This window comes from Patagioenas fasciata, chromosome 32, assembly GCF_037038585.1.
Source record: "Patagioenas fasciata isolate bPatFas1 chromosome 32, bPatFas1.hap1, whole genome shotgun sequence".
Lineage (NCBI taxonomy): Eukaryota > Metazoa > Chordata > Aves > Columbiformes > Columbidae > Patagioenas > Patagioenas fasciata.
The window spans coordinates 1,953,147-1,965,463 of NC_092551.1; the positions used below are offsets into that span (position 1 = coordinate 1,953,147).

At 57.7% G+C, this 12,317-nt stretch overlaps 1 protein-coding gene across 1 annotated transcript in view; it reads right to left on the reverse strand.

Moving 5' to 3' along the window:
- LOC139825951 (procollagen galactosyltransferase 2-like) overlaps window positions 1-12,082 on the reverse strand; it is a 36,797-nt gene extending 24,715 nt beyond the window's left edge. The window contains 1 exon segment of the mRNA XM_071800600.1: window positions 11,946-12,082. The gene's annotated coding sequence lies outside the window, so the exon portion shown is untranslated.
- Window positions 12,083-12,317: the final 235 nt, after the last annotated feature.

A 12,317-nucleotide genomic window follows, 5' to 3' on the forward strand; every position in this document is an offset into this window, starting at 1 on the left:
CAGGCAGGTATGAGGCTCTTGTTCACCCAGCACTGACCGAGGAGGCTCAACTAATTAACAATTTTCTTTTAATTAGAAACACTCTGTTGCTTTGTAGATATTTTTGTGTGTGCCTGTCCTACCTTGCATGCATTAATCTGGGACTTGACACCTCAAATCCTGCGGATACCAACAGATCAGGGGATAACAAAGCTGGTGAGGGGCTGGAGCACAAGTGTGATGGGAGCAGCTGAGGACCTGGGGGTTCAGCTGGAGAACAGGAGCTGAGGGGAGACCTTCTGATCTCTGAACTGCCTGAAAGGAAAAGTTTCTTCACTAAAGGGGCTGTTGAGCATTGGAACGGCTGCCCAGGGCAGTGGTGGAGTCACCATCCCTGGAGGGGTTTAGAACACACGTAGATGTGGTGCTTAGGGACCTGGTTCAGTGGTGGACTCAGCAGTGTTGGGTTAACAGTTGGATTCAATTATATTAAAGCTCGTTTCCAACCTATATGATTCTATAACGCATCACGAGATGTCACCGAGCTATCTCACAACAACGCAGTTCAGCGCCTGTGAGCAGATTTAAACCTTCCTTGCCACCACTTATTTTACCACAATTATACTCACACAATTAATAAAGCCTGATCCTTCAGGCCCGAGTTCAAATATTGTTTAAGCATTTAATCAACTTGCTAAAAATCTGAATGTACGCGTAAGACTTTTTGGCTTCATGGGGACTTGGCATTTGTTCTAGGGTTTCCATAATTCAGGACAGACTTTTGGAAGTACCTTATTTTTTAACCACTTTACCTTGGTCCCCCAGACGTCAGCTCCTGTGCAGAGATGGTCTGAGCCCCGAGCAGTGGCAGGAGTTGTGTGGGAGTGTGGAACCAGTGACAAGAGCAGCAACACTCCCGGCTGGGCAGCTGGACAAAAACAGGACCTCACAGCCCAGGAATGCAACAAATAGCTCTCTTCTCTGACTTTTTCCCTATGCCCTTCAGCAGCTTGTGGATAATGCATTTTGCTGGCAGCAGCAGCGATTTTAAAGCCTTCAATGATCTTCCAAGGCCAAGGGAATGATTCACAGATGTACATTATTGCATACATACGTTGAAACACACCAGGATCTTGGCTCTTTCCACACAACCTCAAACCAGACATGGGGAAGAAATTTGTTTTTACACCAAGGGTAGTGAGAGCCTGGCCAGAGAGGTGGTGGCTGAACCATCCCTGGAGACATCCCAGGCCAGGCTGGACGGGGCTCTGAGCACCCTGAGCTGCTGAAGATGTCCCTGTCATGGCAGGGGGGGCACTGGGGGAGCTGGGGAGGTCCCTTCAACCCAAACTGTTCTGTGATTTTATGACACAACAAGGGAAACAACATCTCCCCAGAAAATCCATCAGGCTGAGGCTGCTTATGGTTCTCTCATGCCCATAGTTAAAAATCCCCATGTAACAGCTTCTTTGGCATCTGTGTGAGGGGAATTGTCTTACAGTGCAGCAGAGGTTCTGACTGCTCCAGCCCCAAGTTCTCTCTTAATCTTACTTTAGTTCTCCCCACGGTCACCCTGTTGCAGACAAAGCTTTAGAAGCAATAAAAAAAACCCCAAAACAACAAAAAACCATCTGCATCTGGCCTTGTCAATATTTCCAAGCAGACTTGGCTTCCAGGAAACAATTCCCATAAGGAAAGCCCAGGAAATCTCATACGCACAGGATCAGGGCTGTGAGGAGCCTCTGAAATCAATTTGCTCAAACAAAGAATTAACTACATCAGCGCTGTAATTTCTGAGGGGATAGTTTGTTCCCACCAATGCTAATTGAGACACCAGCTAATGCAGCTGTTCAAGATCAATGAAAGTGAGTAAGCCACTGGGAAGGAACACTGGTGTTTAGAAATATTCTTGGCTCTGCTCATGCAAAATGGACAGGTTTTTCAAAGAGCAGAATCAGCTCAAATTTAGGTGCCCAGCACCACTGATTTTTCAATGGGCACATTGAAGATGGACCCATACCACGTTACCAAGGGTCCCCCAAAACAGGAACATCTGCAAAGCTCTCCATCTCCGTACCAAGCTGGCAGAAGAACGAGCACAAGGCTCCCACCAGACACCCGGTATTGGAGTGAAAGGCAGACCCAGTTTATCGCACCCAGTGGCTTACTTTTTTAATTTAGTGGTGTGTTTTGTTCTGTTTTTTAATGTTTTTTCTCCCCAAAAAAGTGAGAACCATGCCCTGTAAGTACTGGTAAGCACACAGCGCTTACCTCCCAGCCCGAGATTTCATCCTCAGGTAGATCTTACAGTTCTACATACACAATACTGAGATTTTCAGAATGGAAAAAGTAGGTTTTGCGATCAGGAAAGAAAACCTAATACCTCTCTACATCTTCCTTTACCTTCCCTTGACCCTCACCTCCTTTCCAAGATTAAAGGTCCAAAGCTTGTCAGTATTACTGCAGACCAACATCTGTTTTGTGACAGTTCTGGTATGGATGGACAGACTTATTTTCCTTCAAAGTAGGCAACAAATAGTGGCATATTTATTTCACTGTTATTTATCTCAGCATTACCCCACCCTGCAGAGAACAGGCTTAGCTGAACACAGCCAGGTTATGGGGTTGAGACAGTGTCCTGGTTTTGTTAAAAACAAGTTTCTCTTTTAGTGAATTTGCCTGTCAGCTAAAGCCTTCATGTCAGCTGCATTTTCCTGGAGAACCCAACACATGTTTTGGTTAAACCCAGCAAGGGAATGCAAACTTATTGACAAGCACGGATGGACATCTCGCGAGGGGGGCAATGAGAAAACTGATGACCGAGAGACTGACCAACGGTGAATAACATTCCGTTCACGTGAATACTTCATATAAAAGTGGGAGATCACGAGGATCTCGCCCCTTATCCCTTTTTTCCCTCATGGCCGACATCAGGAGAGGACCTTGCTGGTCGTCCCTGCGAACGGAGGCCAGTGACAGACTGAATCCAGCTCCGGTTGGCTGCAGAGCCTAATCCAGGACTTTGGGTGCTGGCTCTGCAGTTGCTGAGACTTACAAGATGGGTTTTGTATATTTTGTATTATTTTCTCTATTTTATCAGTAGCATCAGTAAAACATCTTTAACGTTTCCAACTCTCTTCTCTCTGTCCTTCTTTCCCTCCCAATCGCCTGCCCGGAGTGGGAAGGGGGGAGAGGGAGGGGCAAAAGGGGGAAGTGGGGGGGAGAGGAGGTTGACAACACATCTGCCAGGGTTTGATTGTCACCCCGCAATCTTAGCCCTCGACAGGGACAAAAGGGGTCCCCAGGATGTCACAATGGGCCCTGGGGACAAGGGGGGGTCCTCGGACGTCACAACAGACCCTGGGGACAAAGGGGGTACACACGGTGCCAATAGTGGCCCTGGGGACAATGGGGGGTCCTGGGATGTCACAAGGGACCCTGGGGACAAAGGGGGCTCTCCAGGATATCACAATGGGCTCCGGTGACAAAGGGGTCCCCAGGATGTCACAATGGGCCCTGGGGACAAAGGGGGGTCCCCTGAATGTCACAATGGGCTCTGGGGACAAAGTGGGGTCCTGGGTTGTCACAAAGGGCCCCAGTGACAAAGGGAGTCCCCAGGATGTCAAAATAGGCCCTGGGGACAACGGGGGGTCCTGGGACGTCACAGTGGGCCATGGGGACAAACGGGGTCCCAAGGATGTCACAATGGCCCCTGCGGACAAAGGGGGGTCCTGGGATGTCACACTGGGCCCTGGAGACAAGGGGGGGTCCCCAAGATGTCACAATAGGCCCTGGAGACAAAGAGAGGTCCCCCGAAATTCACAACGGGCCCTGGGGACAAGCGGGGTCCCCACGGTGTCACAATGGACCCTGGGGACAAAGGGGGTCCCCATAGTGCCACAATGGGCTCTGGGGACAAACGGGGTCCCCAGGATATCACAATGGACCCTGGGGACAAAGGGGGTCCCCATGGTGTCACAATGGGCTCTGTGGACAAGGGGGGTCCCCAGGATGTTCACAATGGACCCTGGGGACAATGGGGGGTCCTGGGATGTCACAATGGGCCTTGGAGACAACGGGGATCCACATAGTGCCACAATGGGCCCTGGGGACAAACGGGGTCCCCAGGATGTCACAAGGGGCCCTGGGGACAAAGGGGGGTCTCCTGAATGTCACAATTGGCTCTGGGGACAAGGGGGATCCCCAAGATGTCACAATGGGCCCTGGGGACAACGGGGAGTCCTTGGACATCACAATGGACCCTGGGGACAAAGGGCGTCCTCAGGATGTCACAATGGGCCCTGGGGACCAAGGGGGCTCCCCAGAATTTCACAATGGGCTCTGCGGACAAAGGGGGTCCCCAGGATGTCACAATGGGCCCTGGGGACAAGAGGGGATCCTGGGATGTCGCAATCGGCCCTGGGGACAAAGAGGGGTCCCCTCAATGTCCCAATGGGTCTTGGGGACAAAGTGGGGTCCTGGGATGTCACAATGGTCCCCAATGACAAAGCGGGTCCCCAGGATGTCACAATGGGTCCTGGGGACAAAGGAGGTCCCCAAGATGTCACAATGGGCCCTGGGGACAAAGGGCGTCCTCATGATGTCAAAATGGACCCTTGGGACAATGTGGGGTCCTGGGATGTCACAATGGGCACTGGGGACAAAGAGGGGTCCCCTGAATGTCACAATGGGCCCTTAGGACAATGGGGGGTCCTGGGATGTTCACAATGAGCCCTGCAGACAAGGGTGGTACCCACGGTGTCACAATGGGACCTGGGGAAAAGGGGGTCCTCATGATGTTACAATGGGCCCTGGGCACAACGGGGGGTCCCCATAGTGTCACAATGGGTCCCCAGTGACAAGTGTGGTCCCCACGGTGCCACGATGGGCCCTGGGGACAAGGGGGGGTCCCCATGGTGTCACAAAGGGCCCTGGGGTCAAAGGGGGTTCCCAGGACATTACAATGGGCTCTGGGGACAATGGGGATCCTGGGACACCACAATGAGCCCTGGGGACAAGGGGGGGTCCTGGGATGTTGCAATGGACCGTGGGGACAAAGGGGGGTCCTGGGATGTCACAATGGGCCCTGGAGACAAAGAGGGGGTCCCCAAAATTTCACAATGGGCCCTGGGAACAATAGGGAGTCCTGGGACGTCACAATGGGCCCTGGAGACAAGGGGGGGTCCCCTGGATGTCACAATAGGCCCTGGAGACAAAAAGGGGTCCCCTGAATGTCACAATGGGCCCTGAGGACAAGCAGGGTCTCCACGGTGTCACAATGGGCCCTGGGGACAAAGAGAGCTCCCCAGGAAATCACAATGGGCGCTGGGGATAAAAAGAGGGGTCCCCAGGATGTTCACAATGGGCCCTGGGGACAATGGGGGGTCCTGGGTTGTCACAATGGGCCCTGGGAACAAAGGGGGCTCCCCAGGATATCACAATGGACTCTGGTGACAAAGGGGTCCCCAGGATGTCACAACAGGACTTGGGGACAAGGGGTGTCCCACCCTGTCACAATGGGCGTTGGGGACAATGGGGGGTCCTGGGATGTCACAATGGCCCCTGGGGACAAAGGGGGGTCCCCAGGAGGTCACAATGGGCCCTGGGGACAACGGGGCGTCCTGGGACGTCACAATGGGCCATGGGGACAAACGGGGTCCCAAGGATGTCACAATGGCCCCTGGGAACAAAGGGGGTCCCCATGGTGTCAATATGGGCCCTGGGGACAAAGGGGGTCCCCAGGATGTCACAATGGGCCCTGGGGACAATCGGGGGTACTGGGATGTCACAATGGGCCCTGGGGACAAAGGGGTCCCCAGGATGTCACAATTGGCCCTGGGGACAAGGGGTGTCCCACCCTGTCACAATGGACCCTGTGGACAAAGGGGGTCCCCACGATGTCACAATGGGGCCTGGGGACAAAGGGGATTCCCAGGACCTCACAATGGGCTCTGGGGAGAATGGGCATTCCTGGAATGTCACAATGGGCCCTGGAGAGAAAGGGAGGTCCCCAGGATGTCACAATGGGCCCTGGAGACAATGGGGGGTTTTGGGATGTCAGGATGGGCTCTGAGGACAAGGGGACATCCCCATGGTGTCACAATGGGTCCCCAGTGAGAAGGGGGGTCCCCATGGTGTCACAATTGGCCCTGGGGACTAAGTGGGGTCCTGGGATGTCACAATGGGACCTGGGGACAAAGGGGGTCCCCACGGTGTCACAATGGGCCCTGGAGACAATGGGGGATCCTTTGATGTCACAAGGGGCCCTGGAGACAAGGGGGGGTCCCCAGGATGTCACAATGGGCCTTGGGAGAAAAGGGGGGTCCTGGGATGTCACAATGAGCCCTGCGGACAAGGGAGGTACCCACGGTGTCACAATGGGACCTGGGGAAAAGGGGGTCCCCAGGATGTTACAATGGGCCCTGGGCACAAGGGGGGGTCCCCATAGTGTCACAATGGGTCCCCAGTGACAAGTGGGGTCCCCACGGTGCCACGATGGACCCTGGGGACAAGGGGGGGTCCCCATGGTGTCACAAAGGGCCCTGGGGTCAAAGGGGATTCCCAGGACATCACAATGGGCTCTGGGGACAATGGGGATCCTGGGACATCAAAATGAGTCCTGGGGACAAGGGGGAGTCCTGGGACGTCACAATGGGCCCTGGGGACAAAGAGGGGGTCCCCAGGATTTCGCAATGGGCCCTGGTAACAATAGGGAGTCCTGGGACGTCACAATGGGCCCTGGAGACAAGGGGGGTCCCCAGGATGTCACAACAGGCCCTGGGGACAAAGAGAGCTCCCCAGGATATCACAATGGGCCCTGGGGAAAAAGAGGGGTCCCCAGAATGTCACAATGGGCCCTGGGGACAACGGGGGCTCCTGGGATGTCACAATGGGCCCTGGGGACAACGGGGGATCCTGGGATGTCACAATGGGCCCTGGGGATAAAGGGGGTCCCCATGGTGTCACAACACACTGGGGACAATGGGGGGTCCCCAGGATGTCACAATGGCCCCTGGGGACAAGAGGGGTCCCCGCGGTGTCACAACGGGCACTGGGGACAATGGGGGGTCCTGGGATGTCACAATGGGCCCTGAGGAAAAAGAATGGTCCCTAGGATGTCATAATGGGCCCTGGGGACAAAGCGGGGTCCTGGTATGTCACAATGGGCCCCAGTGACAAAGGGGGTCCCCATGGTGCCACAATGGGTCCTTCGGCCAATAGGGGTCCCCAGGATGTCACAATGGGCCCTGGGGACAAAGGGGGTCCCGACGGTGTCACAATGGGCCCTGGGGATAAAGGGCATGCCCAGGATGTCACAATGGGCCTTGGGGACAAAGAGGGGTCCTGGGATGTCAAAATGGGCCCCAGTGACAAATTGGGTCCCCATGGGGTCACAATGGGCCCTGGGGACAAAGGGGGGTCCTAGGACATAACAGTGGGCCCTGGGGACAAAGAGGGGTACCCAGGATGTTAACAATGGGCTCTGGAGACAATGGGGGGTCCTGGGATGTCACAAGGTGCTCTGGGGACAAATGGGGGATCCCCATGGTGTCACAATGGGCCCTGGGGACAAGGGGGGGTCCCCAGGATGTCACAATGGGCCCTGGGCCCTGGGGACAAAGAGGGTCCCCATGGTGCCGCAATGGTCCCTGGGGACAAATGGGGTCCCAGGGATGTCACGATGGCCCCTGGGCACAAAGTGGGGTCCTGGGATGTCACAATGGGTCCTGGGGACAAAGGGGGTCCTAATGGTGCCACGACGGGTCCTGGGGACAAAAGGGTTCCCCAGGATGTCACAATGGGCCCTGGGGACAGAGGGGGTTCTCACGGTGTCACAACGGTCCCTAGGGACAAATGGGGGGTCCTCTCGGTGCCATGATGGGGCCTGGGGACAAGGGGGTCCCCAGGATGTCATAATGGGTCCTGGGGACAAATTGGGGTCCTGGAATGTCACAATGGGCCCCAGTGACAAAGGGGGTCCCCATGGTGCCACAATGGGCCTTGGGGACAAAGGGAGTCCCCAGAATGCCACAATGGGTCCTGGGGACAAGAGGGATCCCCAGGATGTCACAATGGGCACTGGGGACAAAGGGGGGTTCCCCATGGTGTCACAATGGACCCAAGTGCCAATACGCGTCCCCACAGTGCCACTATGGGCCCTGGAGACAAGGGGGTCCCCCGGATGTCACAATGGGCCCTGGGGACAAAGGGGTTCCCCAGGATGTCACAATGGGCCCTGGGGACAAGGGGGGTCCCCAAGATGTCACGATGGGCCCTGGGGACAACGAGGGGTCCTGGGACGTCACAATGAGCCCTGGGGACAAAGGGTGGTCCCCATGATGTCACAATGGACCCTGGGGACAAAGGGGAGTCCTGGGATGTCACAATGCGCCACAGGGACAAATGGAGTCCCCATGGCATCACAATGGGCCCTGGGGACAAAGGGGGTCCCAATCGTGCCACGATGGGCCGTGGGGAGAATAGGGTGCCCAGGATGCCACAATGGACCCTGGGGACAGACGGGGTCCCCACGGTGTCACAAAGGTCCCTGGGGACAAAGCGGGGGTCCCCTCGGTGCCACGATGGGCCCTGGGGACAAGGGGGTCCCCAGGATGTCACAATGGGTCCTGGGGACAAAGGGGGTCCCCAGGATGTCACAATGGCCCCTGGGGACAAGAGGGGTCCCCACGGTGTCACAATAGGCACTGGGGATAAAGGGCATCCCCAGGATGTCACAATGGGCCCCAGTGACAAAGGGGGTCCCCATTGTGCCACAATGGGCTCTAGGGACAAAGGGGGTCCCAATCGTGCCACGACGGGCCGTGGGGAGAATAGGGTCCCCAGGATGTCACAATTGGCCCTGGGGACAGACGGGGTCCCCACAGTGTCACAGTGGTCCCTGGGGACAAAGGGGGGCTCCCCTCGGTGCCACGATGGGCCCTGGGACAAGGGGGTCCCCAGGATGTCACAATGGGCCCTGGGGACAAATGGGGTCCTGGGATGTCACAATGTGTTCTGGGGACAAAGGCGGTCCCCAGGATGTCATAATGGCCCCTGGGGACAAGAGGGGTCCCCACAGTATCACAATAGGCACTGGGGACAAGGGGGGTCCCGACGGTGTCACAATGGGCCCTGGGGATAAAGGGCATCCCCAGAATGTCACAATGCGCCCCAGTGACAAAGGGGGTCCCCATGGTGGCACAATGGGCCCTGGGGACAAAGGGGGGACCCCAGAATGCCAGAATGGGCCCTGGGGACATTTGGGGTCCCCAGAATGTCACAATGGGCCTTGGGGACAACGGGGGATCCTGAGACCTCACAATGGGCCCTGGGACCAAAGGGGGTCCCCATGGTGTCACAACACCCTGGGGACAATGAGGGGTCCCCCAGATGTCACAATGGCCCCCGGGGACAAGAGGGGTCCACACGGTGTCACAATGGGCACTGGGGACAATGAGGGTCCCCATGGTGCCGCAATGGTCCTTGGGGACAAATGGGGTTCCCAGGATATCACAATGGGCCCTGGGGACAGAGGGGGCCCCACGATGTCACAATGGTCCCTGGGGACAAAGGGGGGGTCCCCTCGGTGCCACGATGGGCCCTGGGGACAACGGGGGATCCTGAGACGTCACAAGGGCCCTGGGGACAAAGGGGGTCCCCATGGTGTCACAACACCCTGGGGATAATGGGGGGTCCCCAGGATGTCACAATGGCCCCTGGGGACAAGAGGGGTCCCCACGGTGTCACAATGGGCACTGGGGACTATTGGGGGTCCTGGTATGTCACAGTGGGTCCCAATGACAAAGGGGGTCTCCATGGTGCCACAATGGGCCCTGGGGCCAATAGGGGTGCCCTGGATGTCACAATGGGCCCTGGGGATAAAGGGGGGTCCTGGGATGTCAAAATGGGCCCCAGTGACAAATGGGGTCCCCATGGTGTTCACAATGGTCCCTGGGGAAAAAGAGGGGTCCTAGGACATCACAACGGGCCCTGGGGACAAAGAGGGGTCCCCAGGATGTCACAATGGGCTCTGGGGACAATGGGGGGTCCTGGGATGTCACAATGTGCTCTGGGGACAAAGGGGGAGTCCCCATGGTGTCACAATGGCCCCGGGCGACGAAGGGGGGTCCCCAGGATGTCACAATGGGGTCTTGGGACAAAGGGGGTCCCCAGGATGTCACAATGGTCCCTGGGGGCAAAGTGGGGTCCTGGGATGTCACAATGGGCCCTGGGGACAATGGGGGTCCCTTAATTGTCACAATCAGCCCTGGGGACAAAGGGGGTCCCCATGGTGTCACAATGGACCCTGAGGACAAAGTGGGGTCCTGGAATGCCACAATGGGTCCTGAGGACAATGGGGGTCCCCATAGTGCCACAATGGGCCCTGGGGACAAAGTGGGTCCTGAGACGTCACAATGAGCCCTGGGGAAAAGGCGGGGTTCCCAGGATTTCACAATGGGCCCTGGGGATAAGGGGGGTGTCACAATGGGACATGGGGACAATGGGGGGTTCTGACATATCACAATGGTCCCCAGTGACAAAGGGGTTCCCCATGGTGCCACAATGAGCTCTGGGGATAAGGGGGTCCCCAGGATGTCACAATGGGCCCTGGGGACAAAGGGGGGTCCCCAGGATGTCACAATTGGTCCTGGGGACAATGGGAGGTCCTGGGATGTCACAATGGGCCCTGGGGACAAAGGGGGTCCCAGGATGTCACAATGGGCCCTGGGGAAAAAGTGGGGGCCCCATGGTATCACAATGGGTCCTCAGTAACAAGGGGGGTCCCCATGGTGTCAGTATGGGCCCTGGGGACAAGGGGTTCCCCAGGATGTCACAATGGGCCCTGGGGACAATGGGGGGTCCCCATGGTTTCACAATGGGTCTCCAGTGACAAGGGGGGCCCCATCCTGTCACAATGGGCCCTGGGGACAATGGGGGGTCCTGGGATGTCACAATGGGCCCTGAGGACAAGGGGGGTCCCAACCCTGTCACAATGGGCCCTGGGAAAAAAGGGGGTTCCCAGGATGTCACAATGGGCCCTGAGGACAAGGCAGGGTCCCCATGGTGTCACAATGGGCTCTGGGGACAAAGTGGGGTCCTGGGATATCATAATGGGCACTGGGGACAAGAGGGGTCCTGGAACGTCACAGTGGATGCTGGGGACAAGGGGGGGTCCCCAGGATGCCTTTGAGGTGCAAGGTTTGGAGGTGCAAGGTTTGGGAGGGAATTCTTTGGGGTGCAGGGTTTGGGGGCAGGTTTAGGGGTGTAGGGTATAGGACGGAAGGATTTGGGAATGCAGGGTTTGGGGTGCAGGTTTCGGGGTTCAGGAAGGTAGGGAGGGCAGGATTAGGGGGTGCAAGGTTTCAGTTGTAGGGTTTAGGGGTGCAGAGTTTGGTGGGGCCGAATTTGGGGGTGCAGGATCTGGGGTGCAGGGTTTGGGAAGACAGGATCGGGGTGGGGGATTTGGGGGTGCAGGATTGAGGGGCAGGGTTTTGGTGCAGGGCTTGGGGTCAGGATCTGGGGTGCAGGATTTTGGGTGCCGTGTCTGCGGGGCAGGTTTGGGGTGATCACTGCTGATCCGCACACACTCGCTCTCTCTGGTATTCACCTCCACTCCTGCTCCTCCACCTCCCCACTGTTCTCTCCATCTCCTCTCTTCTCGTTCCCACCACACTCTGCACACAGACCCGACCACTGAGAATGTTCCAGAACACGCTGATCCAAACCCCGCTGGGACCTCCAGGCTCCATGGCAATGTGAAAATGGAGTGTGCCACAGAATCCCTTTGGGTGTCAAACACCTTGAAGGTGTCCAAGCACAACCCCCCGGCACTGCCCACGGCCCTCAGGAGCTCCTGTGGAAACCCCTCCAGGGATGGCGGCTCCAGCCCTGCCCTGGGCAGCCCGTTCAGTGCCCGACAGCCCTCGCTGGGAGGAACAGCTCCCAGGCTCCAGCCAGAAGCTCACCCGGTACCGCTGGGGCCGTCTCCTCTCCTCCTGCCGCTCGTTCCCGGGCAGAGTCCCCGAAGCCCGCTCTCCGGGCGCTCTGCGGGCGGCTCCTGGCCCGGCCGCCCCCCGCACTCCCGCTCTGGCTCCGCCCCAAGGCTCAGGCGGGAACGGCCGCTGCGGCCCGGCCGGCCAATCGCAGCTCGCCGCCTCAGCCCCGCGCGCCGCCGGCCGGTGGCCCCGCCCCCTCATCCCCCATCCCCTCAGGAGGAGCCGCACCCGCTGGTGCTGAGCGCGGAGCTGCTGGCGCCACTCAGAGAGGCTCCAGGGGACACCCCCAAAGGCGATGGAGCCCTGCCCTGTTGGGCAGACGGGGAGGACCTGAGACAGCCC